Source organism: Triticum urartu, chromosome 6 (genome assembly GCF_003073215.2).
Source record: "Triticum urartu cultivar G1812 chromosome 6, Tu2.1, whole genome shotgun sequence".
Lineage (NCBI taxonomy): Eukaryota > Viridiplantae > Streptophyta > Magnoliopsida > Poales > Poaceae > Triticum > Triticum urartu.
This window is the reverse complement of record NC_053027.1, coordinates 70668101-70683561: the sequence shown is the minus strand read 5'-3', so window position 1 is coordinate 70683561 and position 15461 is coordinate 70668101.

The following is a 15461-nucleotide window of genomic DNA, read 5'->3' as shown; positions in this document are numbered from 1 at the left end:
CACCATATTCCTCGATAATACTGTAGCGGAGTTTAGGCGAAGCCCTGCTGCTGTAGTGCATCAAGATCGTCACCACGCCGTTGTGCTGACGGAATTATTCCCCGACACTTTGCTGGATCAGAGTCCGGGGATCATCATCGAGCTGAACGTGTGCTCGAACTCGGAGGCGCCGTAGTTTCGGTGCTTGATCGGTTGGATCGCGAAGACGTACGACTACTTCCTCTACGTTGTGTCAACGCTTCCGCAGTCGGTCTGCGTGGGTACGTAGACAGCACTCTCCCCTCTCGTTGCTATGCATCACCATGATCTTGCGTGTGCGTAGGAATTTTTTTGAAATTACTACGAAACCCAACAACGAGATCACTGTCGTCACCCGCCTCCCGTTTCAACGGATACTGCACAACCCAGACACAACCGGAAGGATTGTGGAATGGGCCTTGGATCTGTCAAGCTTCGACTTAAAGTTCGAGAGTACCTCGACAATTCAGAGCAGAGTCCTGGCGGAGTTCATCGCGGAATGGACCTCGACACCTGACGAAGAAATCCAGGAGACGACTCTCCCCGGCAAAGAGGCAGACTACAACTGGGTCATGTACTTTGATGGAGCCTTCTCGCTGCAAGGCGCCGGTGCCGGTGTGCTGCTCGTCGCACCCACCGGAGAGCACCTCAAGTACGTGATCCAGATGCACTTCCCCAGGGAGATGTCCACCAACAACACTGCCGAGTACGAGGGATTGCTTGCCGGTCTCAGGATCGCGGCAGACCTCGGGGTCAAGAAGCTCATCGTCAGGGGCGACTCGCAGCTCGTTGTCAGGCAAGTCAACAAAGATTATCAGAGCCCACTGATGGAAGCATACATAGATGAGGTGAGGAAACTAGAGGAACGCTTTGACGGTATCCAGGCGGAGCACATCCCCCGAGCGGAGAACGACGTCGCCGATTACCTGTCAAAGCGTGCCCCATTCAAGCTACCTGTGGAACCAGGTACCTTTTTGATCCGGTTAACTTGCTCCGGTTAACTCAACCATCAGTTGATCCATCAGCAGGGTGATACGTCTCCGTCGTATCTATAATTTTTGATTGTTCCATGCCAATATTCTACAACTTCCATATACTTTTTGGCAACTTTTTATACTATTTTTGGGACTAACATATTGATCCAGTGCCCAGTGCCAGTTCCTATCTGTTGCATGTTTTTGGTTTCGTAGAATATCCATATCAAATGGAGTCCAAACGGGATAAAAATGGACGGATCTTATTTTTAGAATATTTGGAAAATTCTAGAAGAAAAATCCACGTGAGACGGTGCCCGAGGTGGCCACGAGGCAGGGGGCGCGCCCCTACCCTCATGAGCCACCCGTAAGGTGGTTGACGCTCTTCTTTTGCCGCAAGAAAGCTAATTTTCAAAGAAAAAAAATCACGGCGAAGGTTTCAAGCCAATCGGAGTTACGGATCTCCATATATACACGAAACGGTGAAACAAAGCCAAAACAGAACGCAGAAATAGAGAGAGACAGAGAGACAGATCCAATCTCGGAGGGGCTCTCGCCCCTCCCACGCCATGGGAGCCAAGGACCAGAGGGGAAACCCTTCTCCCATCTAGGGAGGAGGTCAAGGAAGAAGAAGAAGAAGAAGAAGAAGAAGAAGGGGGGCTCTCTCCCCCTTGCTTCTGGTGGCACCGGAGCGCTGCCGGGGCCATCATCATCGCCGTCATCTTCACCAACAACTTCACCGCCATCATCACCAACTCTTCCCCCCTATATGCAGCGGTGTAACCTCTCTCTTACCCGCTGTAATCTCTACTTAAACATGGTGCTCAATGCTATATACTATTTCCCAATGATGTATGTCTATCCTATGATGTTTGAGTAGATCCGTTTTGTCCTAATGGCTATTTGATGATCGTGATTGGTTTGAGTTGCATGTTTTATTATTGGTGCTGTCCTATGGTGCTCTCCGTGTCGCGCAAGCATGAGGGATTTCCGCTGTAGGGTTTGCAATATGTTTATGATTTGCTTATAGTGGGTGGCGTGAGTGAACAGAAGCACAAACCCGAGTAAGTAGGTTGTTTGCGTATGGGATAAAGGGGACTTGATACTTTAATGCTATGGTTGGGTTTTACCTTAATGAATCTTTAGTAGTTGTGGATGCTTGCTAGAGTTCCAATCATAAGTGCATATGATCCAAGTAGAGAAAGTATGTTAGCTTATGCCTCTCCCTCAAATAAAATTGCAATAATGATTACCGGTCTAGTTATCGATTGCCTAGGGACAAATAACTTTCTCGTGACAACAAGCTCTCTACTAAAACTAATTTAGTTGTGTCTTCATCTAAACAACCCCTAGCTTTTATTTACTCGCTCTTTTACTTTCTTGCAAGCTTATCCAAAAACACCTACAAAGTAATTCTAGTTTCATACTTGTTTCCGGTAAAGCGAACGTCAAGTGTGCGTAGAGTTGTATCGGTGGTCGATAGAACTTGAGGGAATATTTGTTCTACCTTTAGCTCCTTGTTGGATTCGACACTCTTACTTATCGAAAGAGGCTACAATGGATCCCCTATACTTGTGGGTTATCAAGACCTTTTTCTGGCGCCGTTGCCGGGGAGCAATAGCGTGGGGTGAATATTCTCGTGTGTGCTTGTTTGCTTTATCACTAAGTAATTTTTATTTGCTGTTCTTAGTTGTTTTCTATCTTGAGTTATGGGTAGGAAACGCAAAATACCAAAAAAAATTAGTTGTACCTACTGAAGCAATGGTTGAAGAACCACTCAAAATCTATCACACTGCTGAAGCTTATTACTTGGATCATCTTCGATCCTTTGTGCTCGTGCTGAAACCCCAACTAGCTTAGTTGAGGGCAAATCTTTAGATGAGCATGCTTGTTATGTGCGACACCGTATATCTGAAAAAGGGAAACGTTTGTTGGATCAAATTCATCATTTGCAATGCTATGCTTGTAATTTATGTGAAATATATTATTTTACTTGTTGTTCTGAAAACCCTAAGAAACACCTTCCCTATCAATGTGAGTTTAGTGATAATGGAATCGTATCTTCGTATGCTAAGGGTGTTTATAATTACTATGATGTTCAACAAATTGAAGAATTTGTTGCTTTTAAGGGTGCTTATGAAATTGCTTCTTTGATTGAAAAGTATGATGCTACTCTTTACAAATCTGAAAATTTCGCCATACTTAAATATTGCTATGATAATTATGCTTCTAATGCCTATGTTAAACCATATATTGAGGAATACTCCACTGTCCAAGAAGAGACTAATATTTTGCAGGAGTCTATGGAAGAATAAATTGATGAAACTGTGAGCCCATTGGATGAAAAAAATGATGAGGAGAGCGAAGAACAAAAGGAGGAAGAGCGGATTGATCACCCGTGCCCACCTTCTAATGAGAGTAACTCTTCAACTCATACATTGTTTAATTCCCCTTCGTGCTTACCGAAGGATGATTGCTATGATGATTGTTATGATCCCGTTGATTCGCTTGAAATATCCCTTTTTGATGATGCTTGCTATGCTTGTGGCCAAGACGCCAATATGAATTATGCTTATGGAGATGAACTTGCTATAGTTCCTTATGTTAAACATGAAATTGTTGCTATTGCACCCACGCATGATAGTCCTATTATCTTTTTGAATTCTCCCGAATATACTATATCGGAGAAGTTTGCCCTTATTAAGGATTACATTGATGGGTTGCCTCTTACCGTTGGACATGATGATTTTGATAGATATAATATGCATGTGCTTGCTGCTCCTACTTGCAATTATTATGAGAGAGGAACTATATCTCCACCTCTCTATGTTTCCCACACGATAAAATTGCAAGAAACTGTTTATACTATGCATTGGCCTTTATTATGTGTGCATGAATTGTTCTTTTATGACATGCCGGTGCATAGGAAGAGAGTTAGACTTTGTCATTGCTTGATATATGTTACTTTGTGCTCATTACTAAATTACAAATCATTGCTAATTAAAATTGGCTTTGATATACCTTGGGATCCGGGTGGATTCGCTACTTGAGCACTAGATGCCTAGCTTAATGGCTTTAAAGAAAGCGCTGCCTGGGAGACAACCCGGAAGTTTTAGAGAGTCATTTATTTCTGTTGAGTGCTTTCATATAGTTTAAAAACAACAAAAATAAAGAGGGGAACCCAAAACTTTTTCAAAAAGGAAAGTGAAAGTGATAGAGACAAGCATTGTTGAAGTGGGAGCTAGCCTTGAACTTTTTTCATGCTCACGGCAACTTTGTGAATCTTGATTACAGAAAATTTTCAATAAAAATAATTATCCCCTTGTACAATTCCATTGTATTATAAAAATAATGTGCCAAGGTTTGTCTTTAGGACGTTTACAATGCTTGTTGGTTTGTGCGGTGCAGGACAGAAACTTTAGCTGTAGTGCGCGATTTTACATTTTTTACTGGAACGTCAAATGGTTCTGATTATTTTTGCACTGTCTTGATATACAACTTGTTTATTTTTCCTAATTTTGGAAGAATTTTTCAAGTATCATAAGTATGGTTAATGTTCAGATTGCTACAGACTGTTCTGTTTTAGACAGATTATGTTTTTGATGCATAGTTTGCTTGTTTTGATGAAACTATCAATTTATATCAGTGGATTAAGCCATGAAAAAGTTATATTATAGTAGACACAATGCAAAAACAAAATATGAATTGGTTTGCAACAGTACTTAGAGTAGTGATTTGCTTTATAATACTAACGGATCTTACCGAGTTTTCTGTTGAAGTTTTGTGTGGATGAAGTGTTCGATGATTGAGAAGGTTTCGATATGAGAAGAAGGAAGAGATGCAAGAGATCAAGCTTGGGGATGCCCGAGGCACCCCAAGTAAATATTCAAGGAGACTCAAGCGTCTAAGCTTGGGAATGCTGGGAAGGCATCCCCTCTTTCTTCAACAAGTATCGGTATGTTTTCGGATTCGTTTCGTTCATGCGATATGTGCAATCTTGGAGCTTATTTTGCATTTAGTTTTCCTTTTTCTTTTTTGCACCATGCTGGTATGAGATGATCCTTGGTTGATTTGTATAATTCTCTTTGCACTTCACTTATATCTTTTGAGTATGGCTTTATAGAATGCTTCATGTGCTTCACTTATATCATTTAAAGTTTGGATTGCTTGTTTCTCTTTAGATAGACAACCGCCATTTTTAGAATGCTCTTTTACTTCACTTATATTTGTTAGAGCGTGGGCATATATTTTGTAGAAAGAATTAAACTCTCTTGCTTCACTTATATCCATTTAGAGAGATGACAGGAACTGGTCATTCACATGGTTAGTCATAAAATCCTACATAAACTTGTAGATCGCCGAATATGATATGTTTGATTCCTTGCAATAGTTTTGCAATATAAAGATGGTGACATTAGAGTCGTGCTAGTTGAGTAATTGTGAAATTGAGAAATACTTGTGTTGAGGTTTGCAAGTCCCGTAGCATGCACGTATGGTGAACCGTTATGTAACAAAGTCGGAGCATAAGGTGTTTATTGATTGTCTTCCTTATGAGTGGCGATCGGGGACGAGCGATGGTCTTTTCCTACCAATCTATCCCTCTAGGAGCATGCGCGTAGTACTTTGTTTCGATGACTAATAGATTTTTGCAATAAGTATGTGAGTTCTTTATGACTAATGTTGAGTCCATGGATTATACACACTCTCACCCTTCCATCATTGCTAACCTCTTCGGTACCGTGCATTGCCCTTTCTCACCTCGAGAGTTGGTGCAAACTTCGCCGGTGCATCCAAACCCCGTGATATGATACGCTCTGTCACACATAAACCTCCTTATATCTTCCTCAAAACAGCCACCATACCTACCTATCATGGCATTTCCATAGCCATTCTGAGATATATTGCCATGCAACTTCCATCATCATCATATACATGACTTGAGCATTTATTGTCATATTGCTTTGCATGATCGTAAGATAGCTAGCATGATGTTTTCATGGCTTGTCTGTTTTTGATGTCATTGCTATGCTAGATCATTGCACATCCCGGCACACCGCCGGAGGCATTCATATAGAGTCATATCTTTCACTACAAAAAATACACTTCCGTGATGATACATGTTTGTCACAGTAGGTCGCGTTTTCTGTCATGCATGTACATCCATGACAAATTTATGACAGAATCAAGATAGTCATACCTGTGCTGTCGTAGAAGTGTTCCATGACATTGCCAAAATTATCATCACGGAAGTGTCCACTTCCATGACGATAAATCGCGCGTCACAGAAGTGCTTTCATCAAGGGTGACCGACACGTGGCATCCACCGTAACGGAATGCCGTTAAGCTATCGGGTCAGGTTTTGGATCCGATAACCCGTTAACAGCCCCGACCAATGGGGATTTTCCACGTGTAAAATCATCATTGGCTAGAGGAAACACGTGTCGGCTCATCGTTGGGACAGATGTCATCCACTCATTGGACAGGAGGCGCCTATGATAGGTCGACATGTGGCATGGCCCAACAGTGGCCCATTCCGGTGAAAAAGGCCGGCCCAGTAAAAATTAGCAGGCCGGCCCATATAAGGCCTACTTGTGTCAGGTCCATTTAAGCCCACGGCCCATACGAGATGGGCAATTCGGCCCGTTAAAGATTTGACACCATTGCAGCCCATCGTCAGTTTGAGCCCGTTAACAGCCCGCTATATATTTGGGCTCAATATCGGCCCGATGAGATTTCGGCCTGTTAACGGCCCATTTAATGGATGAGCCAATTTTCAGGATGTACATCTTTCGGCCTTTTAGCGAACCATTTAAATGTTGGGCTAATTTCCGGCCTGGTGTGTCTTTCAGCTTGTTGACGGCCCATAAATCTGATGGGCCATTTGTAGTCGGACCTGAGTTTCGGCCTTTTAGCGGCCCATTTAAGTGTTGGGCCAATTTCTGGCCCAGTGTCACTTTCAGCTTGTTGACAGCCCATAAATCAGTTGGGCCAATTGTAGTTGGACCTGAGTTTTGGCCTTTTAGCGACCCATTTAAGTGTTGGGCCAATTCCCGGCCCTGTGTGCCTTTCGGCCTGTTAACGGACCATAAATGAGTTGGGCCATTTGTAGTCGGACCTTAGTTTTGGCCTCTTAACGGCCCATGCCCTTCATGGTCCAATACCAGCCCGGTTTCTCTTTCGGCCTGCTAAAGGCCCACAACACAGTTGGGCCGTTTACAATACGACCTGACTTTCGGCCTCTTAGCGGCCCATGCTCTTCATGGTCCAACACAAGCCCGCTGTCTCTTTCGGCCTGCTAAAGGCCTACAGTATAGTTGGGCCATATGTAGCCCAAAATTAGTAACGGCCTGTTAACGGCCCGTGAAATAAATTGGGGCCACCTGTTGCCCGCTTCGGTGTCGTCCTATTAACGACCCGAGAGGTAAGAGGGCCGACCATTAACTTTCAACCTAGTAACGGCCCATTAACTTAATGGGCCCACTAAAGTTCGTTCATGTCTTTAGGCCAAATTAGATAATTTGAGCCCATTACGACGAGCAAAGGTACAACATACAGGGAATAACGTTGCACATCCAGAATATATTACAGGAAATTACATCCATTGGGCAATCAAAGATTGATGCCAGTGCAAATAAATGAGCAGAACCTAACCATCTACAATGTCACAATCTGCAACCTCAGCACAGATGACGCCCATAAGCATGTGGGCAAGTTCTTGCTGCTTTGCCACACTGTCTTTGAAAACATTGATCAGTTGTTGTGTCGCACGACTCTGCACCTCTGATTCATCCACCATTTCCATCATTGCTTCAGCCATTAATTGGTTCACAAACATACATTTATTCCGTTGCATTCGAGACAGAGGATACTGAACATATTCAGATGGCTCGCGCGGAGTGTCTAGAATTATTTGGGCATCTCATGGAGTGTTCACCCTAACCAGACTACTTTTGAAATGGCTCGCGCGGCCAGGAGGGATTTTGGTCATCCTTTTTTCACTGAGGTAGTCTTTACGGCTACTTGGAATATTTGGACTCAAAGGAATGGAAGGATCTTCAGAAATGAGTTGCCCACTTTCAGATCTTGGAGGAGGAATTTTATTCATGATATTTCCCTTTTAGCTCATAGAATCAAGTGTAAATATAGAGATAGACTAATCTCTTGGATAGCTTCCTTACCCTAATCTCTCTTTGTAAGTAGTCTCTCTTCTGTTTTTGTTTCTCTTTGTAATTTTGTACTGCTTACCTATTGTTTTTAATAAAGGGCTGTGAGGCAGTTGCCTTGCAGTATATAGTCGAAAAAAACAGATTCAGATGGCGATTTTGGCACTTGTATTATTAATAGTGGAGAGTGTCTTGACCACTGCATCATAACATAAATTAGGACGGGAACTAGACAGATTAATCATGAGTTATTGCCATATTACATGGCCTAGATTTACTGGAAAGAAACAATGGGGTTGCCTTGCTGTTTTCGGAGTTTGTCTTCTTATCTTTAGCAGCCTGCACAAAATTAACACACTAGCATTGCTATCATTGGCCAAGTCAGATAATAGGAAAGCAACATTGACACAACGAATGTTTGGACAACTAGCCTACACCAAATTAACACAATATGGCACAGCTATCATCAGCCAGGTAAGGTAATACGAAAGCAACATTGACACAATGAATGAATGGGCAACCAGAGAAGCACATAAGCCTTGCAAGCATTGCAACTAATGAGTTAGTTGCGATGATGTATTACAGAACGAGTAAAGAGACTTGCCGGTAACGAGATTGAACTAGGTATTGGATACCGACGATCGAATCTCGGGCAAGTAACATACCGATGACAAAGGGAACAACGTATGTTGTTATGCGGTCTGACCGATAAAGATCTTCGTAGAATATGTAGGAGCCAATATGGGCATCCAGGTCCCGCTATTGGTTATTGACCGGAGACGTGTCTCGGTCATGTCTACATTGTTCTCGAACCCGTAGTGGTCCTGCACGCTTAAGTTACGATGACAGTTATATTATGAGTTTATGTTTTGATGTACCGAAGGTTGTTGGGAGTCCCGGATGTGATCACGGACATGACGAGGAGTCTCGAAATGGTCGAGACATAAAGATTGATATATTGGAAGCCTATGTTTGGATATCGGAAGTGTTCCGGGTGAAATCGGGATTTTACCGGAGTACCGGGAGGTTACCGGAACCCCCCGGGAGCTATATGGGCCTAGATGGGCTTTAGTGGAAAGGAGAAAGGGGCAGCCCAAGGTGGCCGCGCGCCTCCCCCCTCCCCCTAGTCCTATTAGGACTAGGAGAGGTGGCCGGCCCCCCTTCTCTCTCTTTCCCCCTCGGGGAATCCTAGTCCAACTAGGATTGGGGGGGGGAGTCCTACTCCCGGAAGGAGAAGGACTCCTCCTGCGCCCTCCTCCTGGCCGGCGCCCCCTCCCCCTTGGATCCTTTATATACTGAGGCAGAGGCACCCCAGAAACACACAAGTTGATCCACGTGATCTATTCCTTAGCCGTGTGCGGTGCCCCAGCCACCATATTCCTCGATAATACTGTAGCGGAGTTTAGGCGAAGCCCTGCTGCTGTAGTGCATCAAGATCGTCACCACCGTCGTGCTGACGGAACTCTTCCCCGACACTTTGCTGGATCGGAGTCCGGGGATCGTCATCGAGCTGAACGTGTGCTCGAACTCGGAGGTGCCGTAGTTTCGGTGCTTGATCGGTTGGATCGTGAAGACGTACGACTACTTCCTCTACGTTGTGTCAACGCTTCCGCAGTCGGTCTGCGTGGGTACGTAGACAACACTCTCCCCTCTCGTTGCTATGCATCACATGATCTTGCGTGTGCGTAGGAAATTTTTTGAAATTACTACGAAACCCAACAAACCCAACAGTGGCATCCGAGCCTAGGTTATTTATGTTGATGTTATATGCACGAGTAGAACACAAGTGAGTTGTGGGCGATATAAGTCATACTGCCTACCAGCATGTCATACTTTGGTTCAGCGGCATTGTTGGACGAGACGACCCGGACCAACCTTACGCGTACGCTTACGCGAGACCGGTTCCCCCGACATGCTTTGCACACAGGTGGCTTGCGGGCGACTGTCTCTCCAACTTTAGTTGAACCAAGTATGGCTACGCCCGGTCCTTGCGAAGGTTAAAACGGAGTCTATTTGACAAACTATCGTTGTGGTTTTGATGCGTAGGTGAGATCGGTTCTTGCTTAAGCCCGTAGCAGCCACGTAAAACTTGCAACAACAAAGTAGAGGACGTCTAACTTGTTTTTGCAGGGCATGTTGTGATGTGATATGGTCAAGACATGATGCTGAATATTATTGTATGAGATGATCATGTTTTGTAACCGAGTTATCGGCAACTGGCAGGAGCCTTATGGTTGTCGTTTTATTGTATGCAATGAAATCGCGATGTAATACTTTACTTTATTACTAAGCGGTAGTGATAGTCGTGGAAGCATAAACTTGGCGAGACGACAACGATGCTACGATGGAGATCAAGGTGTCACGCCGGTGACGATGGTGATCACGACGGTGCTTCGGAGATGGAGATCACAAGCACAAGATGATGATGGCCATATCATATCACTTATATTGATTGCATGTGATGTTTATCCTTTTATGCATCTTATCTTGCTTTGATTGACGGTAGCATTATAAGATGATCTCTCACTAAATTATCAAGAAGTGTTCTCCCTGAGTATGCACCGTTGCGAAAGTTCTTCGTGCTGAGACACCACGTGATGATCGGGTGTGATAGGTTCTACGTTCAAATACAACGGGTGCAAAACAGTTGCACACGCGGAATACTCAGGTTATACTTGACGAGCCAAGCATATACAGATATGGCCTCGGAACACGGAGACCGAAAGGTCGAGCGTGAATCATATAGTAGATATGATCAACATAACGATGTTCACCATTGAAAACTACTCCATCTCACGTGATGATCGGTTATGGTTTAGTTGATTTGGATCACGTAATCACTTAGAGGATTAGAGGGATGTCTATCTAAGTGGGAGTTCTTTAATTAATTTGATTAACTGAACTTAAATTTATCGTGAAACTTAGTACCTGATTAGTATCTTGCTTGTTTATGTTTGATTGTAGATAGATGGCTCGTGCTGTTGTTCCGTTGAATTTTAATGCGTTCCTTGAGAAAGCAAAGTTGAAAGATGATGGTAGCAATTACACGGACTGGGTCCGTAACTTGAGGATTATCCGCATTGCTGCACAGAAGAATTACGTCCTGGAAGCACCGCTGGGTGCCAGGCCTGCTGCAGGAGCAACGCCGGATGTTATGAACGTCTGGCAGAGCAAAGCTGATGACTACTCGATAGTTCAGTGTGCCATGCTTTACGGCTTAGAATCGGGACTTCAACGACGTTTTGAACGTCATGGAGCATATGAGATGTTCCAAGAGTTGAAGTTAATATTTCAAGCAAATGCCCGAATTGAGAGATATGAAGTCTCCAATAAGTTCTATAACTGCAAGATGGAGGAGAACAGTTCTGTCAGTGAGCATATACTCAAAATGTCTGGGTATAATAATCACTTGATTCAATTGGGAGTTAATCTTCCAGATGATTGCGTCATTGACAGAATTCTTCAATCACTGCCACCAAGCTACAAGAGCTTCGTGATGAACTATAATATGCAAGGGATGAACAAGACTATTCCCGAGCTCTTCGCAATGCTGAAAGCTGCAGAGGTAGAAATCAGGAAGGAGCATCAAGTGTTGATGGTCAGCAAGACCACTAGTTTCAAGAAAAAGGGCAAAGGGAAGAAGAAGGGGAACTTCAAAAAGAACGGCAAGCAAGTTGCTACTCAAGAGAAGAAACCCAAACCTGGACCTAAGCCTGAAACTAAGTGTTTCTATTGCAAGCAGACTGGTCACTGGAAGCGGAACTGCCCCAAGTATTTGGCGGATAAGAAGGATGGCAAGGTGAACAAAGGTATATATGATATACATGTTATTGATGTGTACCTTACTAATGCTCGCAGTAGCACCTGGGTATTCGATACTGGTTCTGTTGCTAATATTTGCAACTCGAAACAGGGACTACGGATCAAGCGAAGATTGGTTAAGGACGAGGTGACGATGCGCGTAGGAAACGGTTCCAAAGTCGATGTGATCGCAGTCGGCACACTACCTCTACATCTACCTTCGGGATTAGTATTAGACCTAAATAATTGTTATTTGGTGCCAGCGTTAAGCATGAACATTATATCTGGATCTTGTTTGATGCGAGACGGTTATTCATTTAAATCAGAGAATAATGGTTGTTCTATTTATATGAGTAATATCTTTTATGGTCATGCACCCTTGAAGAGTGGTCTATTCTTGTTGAATCTCGATAGTAGTAACACACATATTCATAATGTTGAAGCCAAAAGATGCAGAGTTGATAATGAGAGTGCAACTTAGTTGTGGCACTGCCATTTAGGTCATATCGGTGTAAAGCGCATGAAGAAACTCCATTCTGATGGACTTTTGGAACCACTTGATTATGAATCACTTGGTACTTGCGAACCATGCCTTATGGGCAAGATGACCAAAACAGCGTTCTCCGGTACTATGGAGAGAGCAACAGATTTGTTGGAAATCATACATACAGATGTATGTGGTCTGATGAATATTGAGGCTCGTGGCGGATATCGTTATTTTCTCACCTTCACAGATGATTTAAGCAGATATGGGTATATCTACTTAATGAAACATAAGTCTGAAACATTTGAAAAGTTCAAGGAATTTCAGAGTGAAGTTGAAAATCATCGTAACAAGAAAATAAAGTTTCTACGATCTGATCGTGGAGGAGAATATTTGAGTTACGAGTTTGGTGTACATTTGAAAAATTGTGGAATAGTTTTGCAACTCACGCCACCCGGAACACCACAGCGTAATGGTGTGTCCGAACGTCGTAATCGTACTTTACTAGATATGGTGCGATCTATGATGTCTCTTACTGATTTACCGCTATCGTTTTGGGGATACGCTCTAGAGACGGCCGCATTCACGTTAAATAGGGCACCATCAAAATCCGTTGAGACGACGCCTTATGAACTGTGGTTTGGCAAGAAACCAAAGTTGTCATTTCTGAAAGTTTGGGGCTGCGATGCTTATGTGAAAAAGCTTCAACCTAATAAGCTCGAACCCAAATCGGAGAAATGTGTCTTCATAGGATATCCAAAGGAAACTATTGGATACACCTTCTATCATAGATCCGAAGGCAAGACTTCTGTTGCTAAATTCGGAAACTTTCATGAGAAGGAGTTTCTCTCGAAAGAAGTGAGTGGGAGGAAAGTAGAACTTTACGAGGTAACTGTACCTGCTCCCTTATTGGAAAGTAGTACATCACAGAAAACTGTTTCAGTGACACCTACACCAGTTAGTGAGGAAGCTAATGATAATGATCATGAAACTTCAGATCAAGATACTGCTGAACCTCGTAGATCAACTAGAGTAAGATCCGCACCAGAGTGGTACGGTAATCCTGTTCTGGTAGTCATGCTACTAGATCATGATGAACCTGCGAACTATGAAGAAGCGATGGTGAGCCAGATTCCGCAAAATGGCCAGAAGCCATGAAATCTGAGATGGGATCCATGTATGAGAACAAAGTATGGACTTTGGTTGACTTGCCCGATGATCGGCAAGCAATTGAGAATAAATGGATCTTCAAGAAGAAGACTGACGCTGATGGTAATGTTACTGTCTACAAAGCTCGACTTGTCGCAAAAGGTTTTCGACAAGTTCAAGGGGTTGACTACGATGAGACCTTCTCACCCGTAGCGATGCTTAAGTCTGTCCGAATCATGTTAGCAATTGCCGCATTTTATGATTATGAAATTTGGCAAATGGATGTCAAAACTGCATTCCTGAATGGATTTCTGGAAGAAGAGTTGTATATGATGCAACCAGAAGGTTTTGTCGATCCAAAAGGAGCTAACAAAGTGTGCAAGCTCCAGCGATCCATTTATGGACTGGTGCAAGCCTCTCGGAGTTGGAATAAACGCTTTGATAGTGTGATCAAAGCATTTGGTTTTATACAGACTTTCGGAGAAGCCTGTATTTACAAGAAAGTGAGTGGGAGCTCTGTAGCATTTCTGATATTATATGTGGATGACATATTACTGATTGGAAATGATATAGAATTTCTGGATAGCATAAAGGGATACTTGAATAAGAGTTTTTCAATGAAAGACCTCGGTGAAGCTGCTTACATATTAGGCATAAAGATCTATAGAGATAGATCAAGACGCTTAATTGGACTTTCACAAACAACATACCTTGACAAAATTTTGAAGAAGTTCAAAATGGATCAAGCAAAGAAAGGATTCTTGCCTGTGTTACAAGGTGTGAAATTGAGTAAGACTCAATGCCCGACCACTGCAGAAGATAGAGAGAATATGAAAGATGTTCCCTATGCATCAGCGCTAGGCTCTATCATGTATGCAATGCTGTGTACCAGACCTGATGTGTGCCTTGCTATAAGTCTAGCAGGGAGGTACCAAAGTAATCCAGGAGTGGATCACTGGACAGCGGTCAAGAACATCCTGAAATACCTGAAAAGGACTAAGGATATGTTTCTCGTATATGGAGGTGAAAAAGAGCTCGTCGTAAATGGTTACGTTGATGCAAGCTTTGACACTGATCCGGACGATTCTAAATCGCAAACCGGATACGTGTTTACATTAAACGGTGGAGCTGTCAGTTGGTACAGTTCTAAACAAAGCGTCATAGCGGGATCTACATGTGAAGTGGAGTACATAGCTGCTTCGGAAGCAGCGAACGAAGGAGTCTGGATGAAGGAGTTCATATCCGATCTAGGTGTCATACCTAGTGCATCGGGTCCAATGAAAATCTTTTGTGACAATACTGGTGCAATTGCCTTGGCAAAGGAATCCAGATTTCACAAGAGAACCAAGCACATCAAGAGACGCTTCAATTCCATCCGGGATCTAGTCCAGGTGGGAGACATAGAGATTTGCAAGATACATACGGATCTGAATGTTGCAGACCCGTTGACTAAGCCTCTTCCACGAGCAAAACATGATCAACACCAAGGCTCCATGGGTGTTAGAATCATTACAGTGTAATCTAGATTATTGACTCTAGTGCAAGTGGGAGACTGAAGGAAATATGCCCTAGAGGCAATAATAAAGTTATTATTTATTTCCTTATAATCATGATAAATGTTTATTATTCATGCTAGAATTGTATTAACCGGAAACATAATACATGTGTGAATACATAGACAAACAAAGTGTCACTAGTATGCCTCTACTTGACTAGCTCGTTAATCAAAGATGGTTCCTAACCATGAACAATGAGTTGTTATTTGATTAACAAGGTCACATCATTAGTTGAATGATCTGATTGACTTGACCCATTCCATTAGCTTAGCACCCGATCGTTTAGTATGTTGCTATTGCTTTCTTCATGACTTAT